The following is a 14557-nucleotide window of genomic DNA, read 5'->3' on the forward strand; positions in this document are numbered from 1 at the left end:
TGATTCGTTCAGAATCGTCACATGGTATGCTTTGACACTTCCTTGTTTGGTTTAGCTTTCCGCGGGATCTTTTGAGTGAATGAATGAAAATGACTTTGCGTCAATCCTCGAAAAGAGTACAGCAGTTGTCACTTGCAAGGGGGAAAAGGAAAATTAGTGATGGACTACCTAGTGAAATGCCCTCAGGAAGCGCATCTGAACGTAAGCTGTCGATGGGAAACCAGGGTGGTTTAGATATAAGCCAATCTATAAATAAAGTGCACTCTACACAACAGTGGCTGCTTGTTCATGTTGCACGACTGAATGAGCTGATTGGTGATTTAACTTGTCCGAATTGTGGTATGTCAGGGCTAAAAATTAATATAGATCCACAGAATCAAGGGTTCTGTAGCAGTTTATTGCTCGTGTGACGCGGCAGCAGAGGAATCGAGAGACATTGGATCCATGTGCAACAGTTTATTATAAACAGACAAATCAAACAGGCTTAGGTCAACAACGGCAGACTGGTGTGGTGAAGGTAAATCCAGAAGATAAGTCAAAGTCCATGCAAAGGGGTCGAGGCAGGCTGAGATCAATAGCAATAGTCCGTAGAGAGAGCGTGGGTCGATAAAGGGCAGGCAGAAGAGGTTCACACACAGTAGATACAGTCCGGTTGGCAGCAGTAAGACAGTCCGATGAAAAACGCTCAGGATTGGGTACATAACCGACAAAACTTTGCAATGAAAGAGCTGGCGTGGCACGCTCTTATGGCCGCCATAGAGGAAGTGAACCGGGTACCCCGAACCGGAAGTGAGCGTTCCCAGGTACGGGATTATGGGTAACGTAGTCAATACTCAGGTGAGGGTTCCCGCTGACGCGGGACAGAGGGAGCCACAGAGACCGCGCTTGTGACAGCTCGAGTGCTGTCTGTGTAAAGATGACAAGTACCGCAGGAGCGTGTCATTATGTTGTGTTGCGGTGGTCAGTTTTACTTTTACAGTCCAGATTTCTGTGTGCTGTATCTATAAAAACAAAAATGAACAGTTATTGATACAATACACATTTCATTTTAGTGGCAGAAATTTAGAGAGGTCTTGAGTCACTTCACAGGACAAGGGAGCAGGTCAGGCAGGCCTATGCAGATACTGATGCAGATGTGGCAGAGATGCTGAGAGAGGATGCAGATGCGGTGATAAATATCAGTGTGTCTTTTGATGGCACTTGGCAGAAAAGAGGGTTCACATCACACTATGGGATCGGGGTGGGCATCGATATTTTTACGAGACTGGTGATCGACTTTGAGGTTCTATCCTCCTATTGCCATGCTTGTGCCCTTAAAGAAGCTGCCAGGCATGAGGGAAAGATTACAGATGAGGAAATTGACAGCTGGAGAGAAACGCATGACTGTGCACAAAATTTTAGGGGCTCAAGCAAGGCTATGGAGCAGGAGGCAGCGAAAAGGATGTGTGCCAAGTCCTTGAGTCGCCACCAGCTGAGATACATTCAGATGCTGTCAGATGGGGACAGTGCTGCATTCAGGGAGGTGGTATCCCTCAACCCATACCCTGGGCATGAGGTAGTAAAATTAGAATGCATCAACCATGCCCATAAGCGTATGGGCACAGCACTACGAAAATTAAGTGCTGAACGCAAATTGGGGGGGAAGGGTCTGGGAAAATTAACGGCCAAAAAATGTAAAACATTACAAAATTATTACAGGGGGGCAATTTTAAATAAACAGGGTTCCATAGAGAAAATGAAAAATGAGATCTGGGCTGGTCTCCTCCATAGCATGTCCTGTGACGAAGTCCCCTTGCACACCAGGTGCAACCTGTCCTGGTGTTGGTATAGGAGGGCGGAGGAAATTGGAGAAACTCCAGAGAGCCACAGGCTCCATGCAGGAAACAGGGCCAGAAGCTGATACCTGTATACCACCGCATGTCAAAATGCGAATGAGTGCCTCAACTCCGTCATTTGGGCCCGCTGTCCAAAAACAGTGTTTGTAGGTAAGAGTAGAGTTGAGGCAGCTGCAAGTATGGCCATTTCAGCTTTTAATGAGGGGGCCTCTGCCATGCTTGCCATTATGGATAAGCTTTGGCTGGAAAGCACTGTCGTTACCGTCACCACCATCAGGGAAACCGATATGCTGAGGATCACAAAAGCTGAATCCATCCAGTCTGAGAGTGTAAAACGTTGCAGAAAGACTCTGAGCACAGCTAAAAAGCTGAAAAGGCATCAGCAAGAGAGGGGTAAGGGGCCTACATATGGTGCAGGCACGGTGAGCTAGGCTTTCAACCCTTTAGGTGAACTTTGTGTTCCGATGGACATAGATGACTAGAGTTGCAGTTCTGATGATAAGTTTGTGTCTGTATTTGTGGTTCCCTGTGGTTAGTTGAAGGTCTTGTTTGGCAATGTTTTATTCAGTAGTCATTGTTCCTGGTTTACATTGTTATAAACAATTACTTGGCCAGTTGTTTTGCTTGTTAGCAATGTTTTCGTATAAAAATGTGTGGAATTTTTACAATATAAATCTTTAAAGCCCATTTTCTCAAAATGACTTTTCTCTCATACTCCAAGTCCGAAATCTCCACTTCAGTAGCACCTATATACACCAAACTTTTCAGTCTTGTACCTAGTTATATTATGGAGACAATTACAGAGGAATTTGTAAATATATTATTCCTAGCCTGATTTCTATAACATTTTATTCCAAAAAACATGGCGAAAATACATTTTTTAAGGCTATTGACAGTATATTCTGATTTACAGGATAACAAAAGTAGATATCCATAAATCCCTCTGTAATTTTTTCGCATCTAATATGTGAACACAGTGAAAAAATAATTTTGAACCTGGCTTTATCCAATTCTGAGATTTTGTTTTTTAAAATATAGACAAATTAGCGCATAATTTGCATATTTAAACATAAAATTACAGAAACTTTGTAATACATTTTTTTCTCATCTGAATGTAGGTAATCAACTGGGAAAGTTTCATGATGATATCTGCTAGTTAAAAATTTGACCCTATTCACCTGTAGTGTCTCCCCTTAAGTCAACATAAAAAATTTATTTAGACCTCTTTAACGTGTAATACTAATGTTAGCATTAATAAAACAATTCTTGCGATCAGAATAAAATATTGAAAAAAAAAGGCATAACAACAGTATATTAAATTAAATAAAGTTTATTTAACATCCACAAACATTCCTAAACTGAAGGTTTCACACTTGCTTTTGCTGCACTCCTGCTAACGGAAATGGTCTTCCACATGATAAACAATCAAGTTAATAATATAAAAAACTCATAAGCTCACTAAAAGAGCCCCCCCTGTGGTAGTGCAGACTTTCCACCATCAGTGATGAATGCTTACAACAAAATATAAATAAAGTAATAAATAAAAACTGTGTTTTACTTTTCAGATAAGTTGTTTGCTCCGAATAAATCAAAGAAAATGTTTTCAATTGACAAAACACAGAATATAAATGACAAGATACCATGAAATAAAAATGTAAGATACTCTAAAATACAGATTTGTTTAAAGGAAATTTACACTGACCCTCCATTTATATGACCTACCAATGCAATGACACACTGATGCTCCATTTATGTGAACTACCAATGCAATGACATGTTTTCGTGTCACAACACTGATACCCCATAGCGTAAGCTCCCAGTATTGTAACATTTTACATTGACAACCCATAGCGTAAACTCCCAATATTTCTAGGTAGTATACTTTTGACACAAATGTCTCTTCATAGCAATTATTCTGTTGTGCACAAAGTACTTCACTGCTATCCAGTCTCTGTCGTTATTCTTTAGAGATTGGTTTTTATTTAGGAATCTTTCGCAGTCATTTTTTCCAGGGACTTTCATCTTCTTTAGGAAGTTTTTGAAGTGGTGTTCAATCATTTTACTCTCCACTTCTGTCCAGGCTTTTCTGGATTTTCCTATTAAAATAAATAAGATTAAGTGGACAAATTATTAATAATAATTAAATAATTTACATATTTCAAAAGTAAAAAGGACAGTAATTACATGATAAATGTGGATGATATTCATTATTATTAGTTGAATAATATACTCTTTTGATTTAGTGGCAGTGGTGGTTTCCTCAAGTATGCAGATGCTTCCCCTGATACAGTCTTTCTTGAAGTGGCAGTCCCTTTTTCGAGATAATTATCCTTTGCCATCCTTTTATTAGATTCAGCATCCTCCAATTCGGAATCACTGGTGCCCTCTTCAACTGTAACAAAACAATCAAACACATTTTTAAAACTGAAAGTAGATTTTTACAAATCATTGACACTTTGAATTGTTTAAAAAGACAGGTACATACAAATAACTGACTTACAGTTGATGTTTGGTGTTATGTCCTCTAGGGATTTTCCTTTAAATTGGCCTATTCCACTTTGCAGCACAAAAAGAATTCTGCCAACTTTTGCCATTTGCAAAGTTTCTTCTGGCAGTCTGTAAAATTCTCTATGGACCTCAATGTCATGTCCCATGAAAGTTGCTAGTTGGTCTAGGTCATGGGTTTGTAAATTTAGTAGCTGAGAAACTGTGGCTACATGTTTTCGCAACTTTGTGGATGTAATGTTTTCAGGATTTTTAGCCCCACAGCTTTCTGCATAGCGTTTTAGGCAGTCACAACCACGGATGCTTTCCTGTGATCCATAAAATGGACGGGCAAATATGTAGGGATTACTAGAGGAAATCCCAACATGTTCCCTAGTTTTAATTAAAAGGTCCACAGATTCCTTCACATTTGCTTGCAATAGTATTGGCACTTTACGTCCTCTTTTTCCCCGTACCTCTACTCTGGTTAGGTTCTCACATAGTTTTTTCTCAAATGCTGACAGGCTCTCCAAAATTTCATCCTGCATCTGGTAGTTGTTTCTCTGCAGGTAGGTTTGGATTTCCATCCTGGAAACCTCACCTTCACGTCGACGATTGAATAATATCAGCTGTGTTAAAGTCACCTGGGAGAGATCACTCCATGATCTTTGTGATGGGTGGTCAGTGAGTGCTTCTTTGTTTGTCTCCTCAAGACACTTTAGGTGATCCTGGAGCTTTTTAATGTCTTCTGCTAAAGGCAGCATTTGTGGGCTGTTCCACTTTTTCTGATATAATGTTTTCAATGCATTTGATGAAACATGGATTGTCCATTCCAGTTCAATTAATTTACTGAAGTGCTCAGCTCGGCTCTTTAAGGCATCGTCCTCTTGACGTAAAGCTTCTCCCTGCAAAATATGTGACACTTTCACAAGGGAGTGTCGCAGTTTTAGGGCTGTTGATGGAACAGAGAAACGGTTCGTCGACCTATCAAATCCAGTCATGATTTTTACTGCCTCCAGTACTGTGTTAAACTTTCCTGGATTTATCAAGTCCTTTAAAGTAACAATGCCTTTGTCAAATTTTCTTGCCGTCATAAGAAGTCTGGCAAGTTCTCTCATCTTATTTCTAATGTCTGCCCGGTACCGTGGAACTTCTCCATTTCTGAGGAACATCCTTTCACCAAGTGAGAGAATCAGCTGGTCAGATTTCACCACTTGAGTTACTGCATCATTTGTCATGTCTTCAATCATTTTTCTTAATCCACTGGAAACTGTACAGTCCATGGGTAACAACAGGGAACAACTTGCTTGAACTTTTCGATTTACTGGCATACAGTCTTTAACTTGTAACTTGCAACGTTTGTGATGTCTCCAAAGGTCTGTTTTGACATACATAGCATAGCAAAACTTGCACGGCAGATAATCATGTGATGTTGAATGAAAAGTTGCTTGCCTTTTTGGTACAATTACCCCTTTCCCAGTGGAAAGGACTGAAATGTTATGATGGTAGTTTCCCATGTTTCTGATCTTGGTTAACAAAAGATTACGCATCGCTGAGCCTTTCCTTTGTGCCAGTGCCTTTGCAACTTCAACTTTTCCAGAATGTCTCTGTGTAAGATGTCTTGCAATTTTTACATAGGCCTTCTCACAGTAAAGACAGTAATTCTTTTTGTCATAGATACGTTGATGTGCAGTGTTTGAGGATGTTTTTACTGTGATATTTTGTTGGTGAGAGCTACAGCCAGCATCTTCATCCATTTTCCTCTGAAGTGATTTTCCTTGGATAACTTCTGCTACTTGTCCTTTAGCTTGAGCTTCATACATTTCTTCTTTTGACACTTCTTCTTCTGAAATGATGTCTTCTTACACTTCTTCTGAAATGTCTTCTTCTGACACTTCTTCTTCTGACATTTCTTCTTTTGACACTTCTTCTTCTGAAATGTCTTCTTCTGACACTTCTTCATCTGAAATGTCTTCTTCTGACACTTCTTCATCTGAAATGTCTTCTTCTGACACTTACACTTACTTACAACATACAATACCTTTTATCAACGATGTGAAGAGAAAAGGAAAGTTTTTGCACATACATGTAATAGACTCCAGGCATTCCTAAATGGAGGGACGTTCTTGAATCGTTTTAGACAGCATTCTACGTATAACTTGTGTTTGTCTTGACCATATTTCTTCACATTGAAGAGTGAAGTTACCCATTCTGACATTTTGGGAAAGCCCAACTGGATCCTTGGAGTAGGGTAAACATGTCTGAAATGGGTGTTGCCCATCTGTCAGGATGTAATGCACCAAGCATCCTGCTACCTACAATACAGAAAGCTCATTTCAAACACTGTCCAGTAATGACCACCTAATTGAAATGTACAGAATGAATAAAACATAATTCAGTGAATTCCTGTTGTGGTCATATAACATATAATTTCATTTTCCCTTTCACTGCACAATTGCACACTGGTTTAAACTTTGAACTAGTTTAAATAAAGAACACTTTAATGGGATATCATCCTCATCCAGGTTAATAGGTTTTAACTTTTTTTTTAAACCTAACTTACCTGGATATCAGATTCTTTCTTGTACTTGTATTGCATGCCTCCAACATCTTCATAACTTGACCAAGAAAATTATCCAGCCATTTGAGAGTGCAATGTGGCTTGGGCCAGATCCAGTTTCCTGCTTGCTCCAAAGTCTGCGATGTATAGTTTATTGGAGATATCTGTAGAAAAGTACAAATGTTCATAAAAACCCACATCATCATATGCTCACGTATTTTAAATGCAAATACCTGCTTATAAATCTATATTATAGGATAATCACCGCTACGCCACAGACAGCTCTTACCAAATAAAATGTTTTCAGGCTTCAGATCTCTGTGCAAAATTCCACATAAATGCAGTTCCTGAAGTCCTTTTAGCAATTGCTGGCAGATCTCTAGTCTTCGGCTGTCTGTCAAGCATTTTCTTTCAGGAAAATCCTTGTTTTCAATCAGCTCCATCAAACTGTATTCACAAAGAGGGGAGACAAAATAAGCAAAGTAAGAGTCTTCCAACACTTTAATAGGTTGTAAAAGATGTTTTGCTTGTAAAATATTTGAACAAAGGAAATTAGCCATTTCTATTTCAGTTTTGGCAACATGTTTTGCCACTCGTTTCACTGCAACTTTTTTTTTGCAAAAGAGTCCTGTGAATATCTCTGCAGCATTGCATCCATTTGCAATCTTCATGTCTGTGTTGATGAAAAGGTCATCAATTTGCATCACGCCAGGCTTTGAGTCCAGGTTTTCAAATGATCCCATCCATCGTGATTCCTGTAAAATGCATAAAAGCATAATGGGAAAATAATATAATATCATATTTAACGGTAAAATGAACAGACAGTGTATTCCTTAGACAAATCAATTAATGAAACAGACATCTGTATATATATTTACCTTATTTGCATGTTTCTCTCCGCATGAGGAGGTTTTCTGGGAAACAATCTATTAAAAGCATTGATATTTAGAGTGTCAATGCATTTATCATGGTTACAGTAATTAGTTAACAAACTGACAATTAACTACTTCAACAGCATGTATTTGTCTTAGTAAGTAAATAATAATTTGTTATCATACTTATGGATTATAAATTAACATAAAAATATTTTTAATAACATTAACAAAAATGAACAAATACTGTAACAATAGTATTGTGTTAGTTCCTCACTAATTTATATTTTAAAAACTAAATAAAATTTGCACAGCAGTATTGCAGAGGATAAGAGATTACTGGCAATTTGATGAAAATTATAATATTAGAAGACGTGGTACATACATGTCTCCGTGGGCAGTCAGGATCTCCGTAGTGATACATAATTTCTTGTCCTGCATTTATTGTTGTTATGGCAAATGCACACAGATGTGGTCTTTTCTCTTCATCCATTACCTATTGGTCAAAAAATCACATAGACACTTACAAGTTACATATTTTGTAATCATGTAAAAATCATGTTACATTCGAGATGGGATTGTATAAAAGAAAACAGGGAAAAGTATAAGAAAATACTTATAGACTTACTATTTTAATTTTGCTATTTGGCTTTATGTGATCATCATTTATAAATCTTCCAAGTCTGTCTGTATCCTGGCTGCCATCAACACTGTGTGGTCAAATGTTTTTAGAAACAATGTTGAATTTTTAAAATGCATAATTATCTTTAATTATCTCATTAATTAGTTCATTAATGTCTTACCAGTAAGACTGTCCCTGTAAGGAGTAGAAATACAAAAATACTGCATCTTCAGCTGAGTACTCTTTGAAAAGATCCTCTCCTTTAGATCCAGTGATATGTTTTCCAGCATACTCCAACAGGAATTCTCCTGGCTCAATGTTCTTGGTGGCAAATACCCCAAAACCTAGTAAAGAGAGTATTCATAAGATTAACATAAAAGCATTGATTTAAATAAACTGGCTAATGTTTTTAAATATTAGGTAAATCATTTAAAATAATTTATCATTAATCTTTTTACATGTGCAAAACTCATATACACTGTGTATTATGTTACTAAATATCCAACAACCGTATTGTTAAACAGTCCATTTTCTTTCCAATTGAGAACTACGTGAAAAAATAAAAAGAACAAAAACACACCTACACAACAGATATTAAAGTAGAGACATCAGCATCTTATCTTAACATAAATCCTGGCATGCGGTTAAAGCCTAGTTCAGACTGCATGATTTTAGCCCCGATTTTGACTCGCCGACAGGTTTTGAGAAATCGCCGACAAATGCCCGAAATCACAGGCAGCTCGGTGCTCGTTCACGCGAGTGACAATCACACAGTGTGAACTATCAAAGACGCGATCTGAGAGAATCGCCGACGTGTCGCCGACACCCGTGAGATATTTGGCATGCTAAATATCTGGACCTGTCGGCGATTCAAAATCATGCCGTGTGAAAGGTGATCTGACTGAAAATCACATCGGCGATTACCTACAGCCATTGAGACAGCAACATCCAGGCCAGCGGGAAGTTGGGGGAGGAGTTACGAAGGTATAGACCACAGTATCAACAAGAATATCTTCGGCTTCTTTTCTTTTCACTGCAAATGAGTACAAATGCTATTTGTATGACAAGCTTCTTGCAGGCTACCATTTTTTTATAATAATACCAGTCTCATGTGAGAACTTGCACGCCTGACCTCGCGTTGTTTCCATGTCACTTCTCGCGTGTGTTTGGTTGACAAAGTTGTCGGTGATTCTTTCTTATTGTAAAGTCATGCAGTGTGAAACCCCCTGTCGCCGATCCGTCGTGCAGTGTGAACACAGCAGCGACAGAATGCTACCCCAGATAGTCATGCAGTGTGAAAACATCTGTGACGCGATTGCTTTGAAAATCGTGCAGTCTGAACTCGGCTTAACAGATAGCTAAAACCATTGAAAACACTATGAAGTGTCAGAGCAATTTTTGGTTTAATGATTTTACTACACAAAGAGACACCAGTTCCCTGTTATAAAAAGAAAAAATAATCACAATGACACTAAAACATCAGCTTTAGCCATCCAAAAATCTCTATAAAAGATGTTGAAGGTATAAACTCAAAGCTTTATGTTGACTGTTGTATTAAATATCTTTAGTTGAATTAAAGTATCAATGTTATGATGTTATTCAATTCACAAAATATAATGAAACAAACTTACAATATTTTATACATTAAGTCAACATAAAAGTTTAAGTTTAAACCTTAGTAATCTTTAGTGAAAGTAAGAAATGACAAAGCAAACTAAAAACACATCGCAATTCACCATCCAACAGGGGACCAAAGTAAAGTTGTTCATCAAAGTCATTATTTCATGATATTTGCATATACAGTCCACTTTTCTCCAACTGAAAACTACTACAAAACATAAAAACATACAACACACCTACACAACAGATATTAAGTAGAAACATCAGCGTCTTATCTTAACATGTAACACTGGCAGGGGGTTAACCGATAGCTAAAACCTCTTCACCATCCAACATTCATTAGCTACTAAACTGAGTTTTTGATTTAGTTTTGCAAAGCCATGTAGTATTGAGGGTAGAATCGCAACTTACCTTTTTCTTGACTGATTAATCTTTTTTCAAATGAGTCTTTATCCTTCCCAGAAGCAATGAAGTGCAAAGCTTCCTTTTCAGGACAAACTCTTCCAGGTCTCATTTTCTAAAAAATTGAAGAATATTTTATAAAAGATCTGCAAATGGCAAGGATTAAATATCATAATATAAAGAATGTGCAACTTACCTTTTACTTTGTAGAGAAAAAGATGAGATAAGAAATGACTTAGAAAAGCACTATTTTTCCTATGTAGTCCCTTGTAGGGAACACAGTGTAGATTAACAAATGAACTAGATTAACAAAATGAATTTTAAATTCTGAATGTAGGCAATGTAGGAAACAATATAGCAGAAGCTTATAGACTTCCAAAGTTGTGGTCTTCCAAATAGGAAAGGAGAGGAGTCTGTGAGGACCACAGATATTTATACACTGTATCTGGGCAATGATTGGTCCTTTGGAAAGGCCAGAATTGGCCTCATTTTTTGGTATAGTAATGCAAATTTTTTTCTGTAACTGAAATGAAACAGGCGTTGAAATAAGACTAATGGGTGGGACTAATGTTGAGTTTCAGCTGTAAATGTGAAAATTCTGTCATCACTTACTGACCTTTGAGTGTATACATTTATTTGTTCAGTTGAACACACAAAAAAAGTTATTTTGAAGAATGTAGAAAAGTTCTGGGGCACTTTTGACTACCATTGTCATTTTCCTAATATGGTAGTCAATGTTTGGTTGAAAAAAAGGAAAATTATTTAAAAGAATGCTTGTAATAGCAACAGTTCTTGGACCAGGAAAATTCATTTTCCTCACTTAGTATGACAAACTTACATTTGTGAGTATAATTACATTTGTCTATGCAGTTTAATACAGATAAACACAGCCTTTAAAGGTAAACAGACCTTTAACAATTGCAGACAAGTATTTCATAATGTCATATAGATTACATCTAAACAAATCTGAAGACTGCTGTGCTTTTTGTAAAAAGAAAATTAAACAGAGCTCTTCCATTGACTTGCTTGTGTTTATAGAGTCTTGTTAGTAATGTACAAATAAATAACCTCTAAAAAAACTGTAATACATTGGTGGTAAATGGTTGTAGAAATGCAGTGAAGCTGAAACATGTCTGGTTGTTTCAGAGGATGATGTTTTTAAGAGTCTAATATATTTATATATACCAGTTATATGTTTCTTTTAATGTCACTCTGCTAATTTCCAACAAGTTACACATCACAATCTATGATATTATTAATGTTTTTACTTAAAACCCACTTTAAACCATCAACAGCTTGTAACAACTTCCAGCGGGAACTATCAATAGCCGCTTTTCCACTGTCGGGCCAGTGTGAGCCAGTGCTAAGAGCGTGCCGGGCGGGGCCAATGGCCTCGAGTCGCAAGCACCAAGACCAAAAGTAAGTTGCGTTTCCACTATCGAGCCAGTAGCCTCGCTGCGCAAACCTAAAGCCCGCCCTTTACACACCTCCTTGAATCAAACGTCACGAAACCCCTCCCCTTTCAGCGGGGAGATTGAAAGTAAGTCACCGTAGTGTGATTATCGAAGGAAGAGAGCCGAAGCGGCTGTTTGCTCCTTTCGGTGTTTTCTTGGTGGAAGATGAGGCAGCGAAACCAAGATGCGAAGGCAGAGGCTCAGCAGCGTTTACGGCGAAAGCTTATATTAGCTGCAAGGCGAAAAAGAACAATAAAGCGACGTGGAAGCCGGATACAGCGAATGCAGAAACGTCTTGTAATGTTGGTGATGTCTGTTCTGATGCAAGAAGTGCTCTGCAACAGTTGTTTATGCAGCAGCAATATTTGTAATATGTTACATTAATAAATCACGTGGAAAGAAGCTTTGTTTTTATGACCTACACACAAATCTTTTGTCTAACTTGGTATTACATTAAACTAAATGTTGCATATTATCTACACACTACTGCAAAAAATAACTACACAGTTGTACTTCTAGTATAATTTTTTATGCTTTTATTTAGGTACAGGTACAGTGTATGTTAACAATTTATCAAGGTGTGTTGGTGAGTTTCTGTGGGGTTTTTTGGACGATGTAAAAAAACTTATACATCAGATCTCATTTTTATAGGATCGTATTTGCATTTTTCCAAATTTAAATACGAGTAGATACTAATCAGACATGCATTTGAATGTTTTCATCACATAGTTGTCTGTAACAACATTTAATAGTGTAACTATTACTGAATAGGACCTGATTTACACAGGACACAAAAGGTGCCCCATCAGATAACCATTTAAGTAATGTGCCTATCAAAACTGCATTTCCATATAATATATATATATACTTATATACTTATATAATCCAAATACATAGAAGAGTCCTGTATAAGTAATACAGCGAAATGCGCATCTTACAGCAGACACACTCCGCCTTTCATTTTGACCACGCCTCAAGCCCCGGCTGGCCCGCTTTGGCCCAAGGTTTTCGTCGGGCCGAAAAACCCGGGCCATTGGCCCTGAGGAAGCACCGACGAGGCCCGATCAGGCCCCGGAAGTGACAGTGGAAACGCGACTGGCTCTGGCACGCACTAGCATGCCCGCTTTTGGCCCGACAGTGGAAACGCGGCTACTAACAACTGAATGCACATTTTGTACTCCTCACAGTGATCAGATTTTGAAGCCAAAGGCTTTAGTCCTCATACAGATGAATTTGCATCCCCATTCACCTTCTTGTCTAAGGTCTGCAGCTGCAAAATGGCCCTTTTGCATTTCTTGCAAGGTCCCTAAGCAAACCTTTCACACATCCAAGGAGTGTGAGACGTAATCCTCATGATTCTTTTATTATCATTCCTTTGTTTGATTTAGCCATTTTCTCCTAATCTGGCATTTTAGTGTTGCTAATTCCCCTAGGTCACATTTTATTTTATTTCTTTTACAAGCATTGTTTCTTCAGCATTAAAACTTTAATGGACATAATATGTAACTATTTAAAACTCTTGTGATTTTACTTAGCTGCTATAATTGTGCAATCATGGTTATTGTTAAAAAAGAAATGTTAGTGTGATATAAAATGACAATGTTTTTGTTTAAAATAGCAGGCAGATATTTTAGCAAAGGCAACTATGGTTCATATGTAGTGGAAAACGTCACAGAGACAGAACTAAAGTTCTAGAACCGTGCTATTGTGTATATTTAGACACTAGATTGTATTCATTTGTTGTTGGCATAATGCTTAAAACTATTTCTTTGGAATGTGTGTGTTATGAAGCAGACGGGACAACAAGGTAAGTATAGTACAAATGGTGTTTTATTTATACAAGCAGCAGTGCCGGAGGTGAATGGTGAGTTCGTGAAGGTGAGTAAGACTTGAAGTGATGAATTCAGAGCTGGATGGAAACGTGAAGAGAGTAACAGGTCCTTTCCGTTACAGGTGGCGAGACTGGAGGATTCCAAGAACGAAAGCCAGAGGGGCACAGAGAGTTCGGGGATCCGCCACCCTCCGCTGACGCGGAAGTCAGCTTACGGCCACACACCACTGACGACTGGATACTGTGAAGACACAGAGGACTGGCGCTTGGAAGACTGGAACGAGACAGAGATCAGGTAAGTACAATTGGGTAAGTAATCTTGATAGTGATACTCGCTAAGAGACACTGGAAGTCCGCTTTCTCTAGAACGAGCCCGGACAATGAGTGGTGTGTGGAGAGTGGCTTTTGTGTGCTGGTGATGATTGAGTGCAGGTGTCCATTAATCAGTATTCAGGTGAAGGTGATCTGGGAGTGATTGTGGGTGCAGAACCTGACCAATCCGTGACAGTGTGGTTAATGATTTCAGGCAAGGTAAATTTGTGTTTTCATAGGATAATCAGAGTTGATTGACAGTGTTTTTTTTTTATTTAATGCCTGAGATAGACATCCAAATGGCATTTGTATTGTACCGCTAGATGTGAAATTTTTGGACCTGTGAAAGATGGACAAGATGTGTATATTTGATTTACATTGCATAATTGTGTACAACACTGGGCCTTGTAAATATTTTCAGAATTTTCACTACAGAGTGCAATTGCTAAATAAAACATTTAAACTTTATAATAGTTTTCTAGTGTTATTCGAAATCTAAAAAATGAATAACAAAAGTATTGTTTATCTTCAATAGTATGTATTTACACATATATGGTCAGTGATG

General features: G+C 38.0%; 1 protein-coding gene across 1 annotated transcript in view; it reads left to right on the forward strand.

The window, feature by feature from the left end:
* Positions 1-14557, forward strand: part of LOC141340133 (uncharacterized) — a 42904-nt gene that overhangs the window by 7699 nt on the left and 20648 nt on the right. The window lies entirely within an intron of this gene.

Source organism: Garra rufa, chromosome 1 (assembly GCF_049309525.1).
Source record: "Garra rufa chromosome 1, GarRuf1.0, whole genome shotgun sequence".
Lineage (NCBI taxonomy): Eukaryota > Metazoa > Chordata > Actinopteri > Cypriniformes > Cyprinidae > Garra > Garra rufa.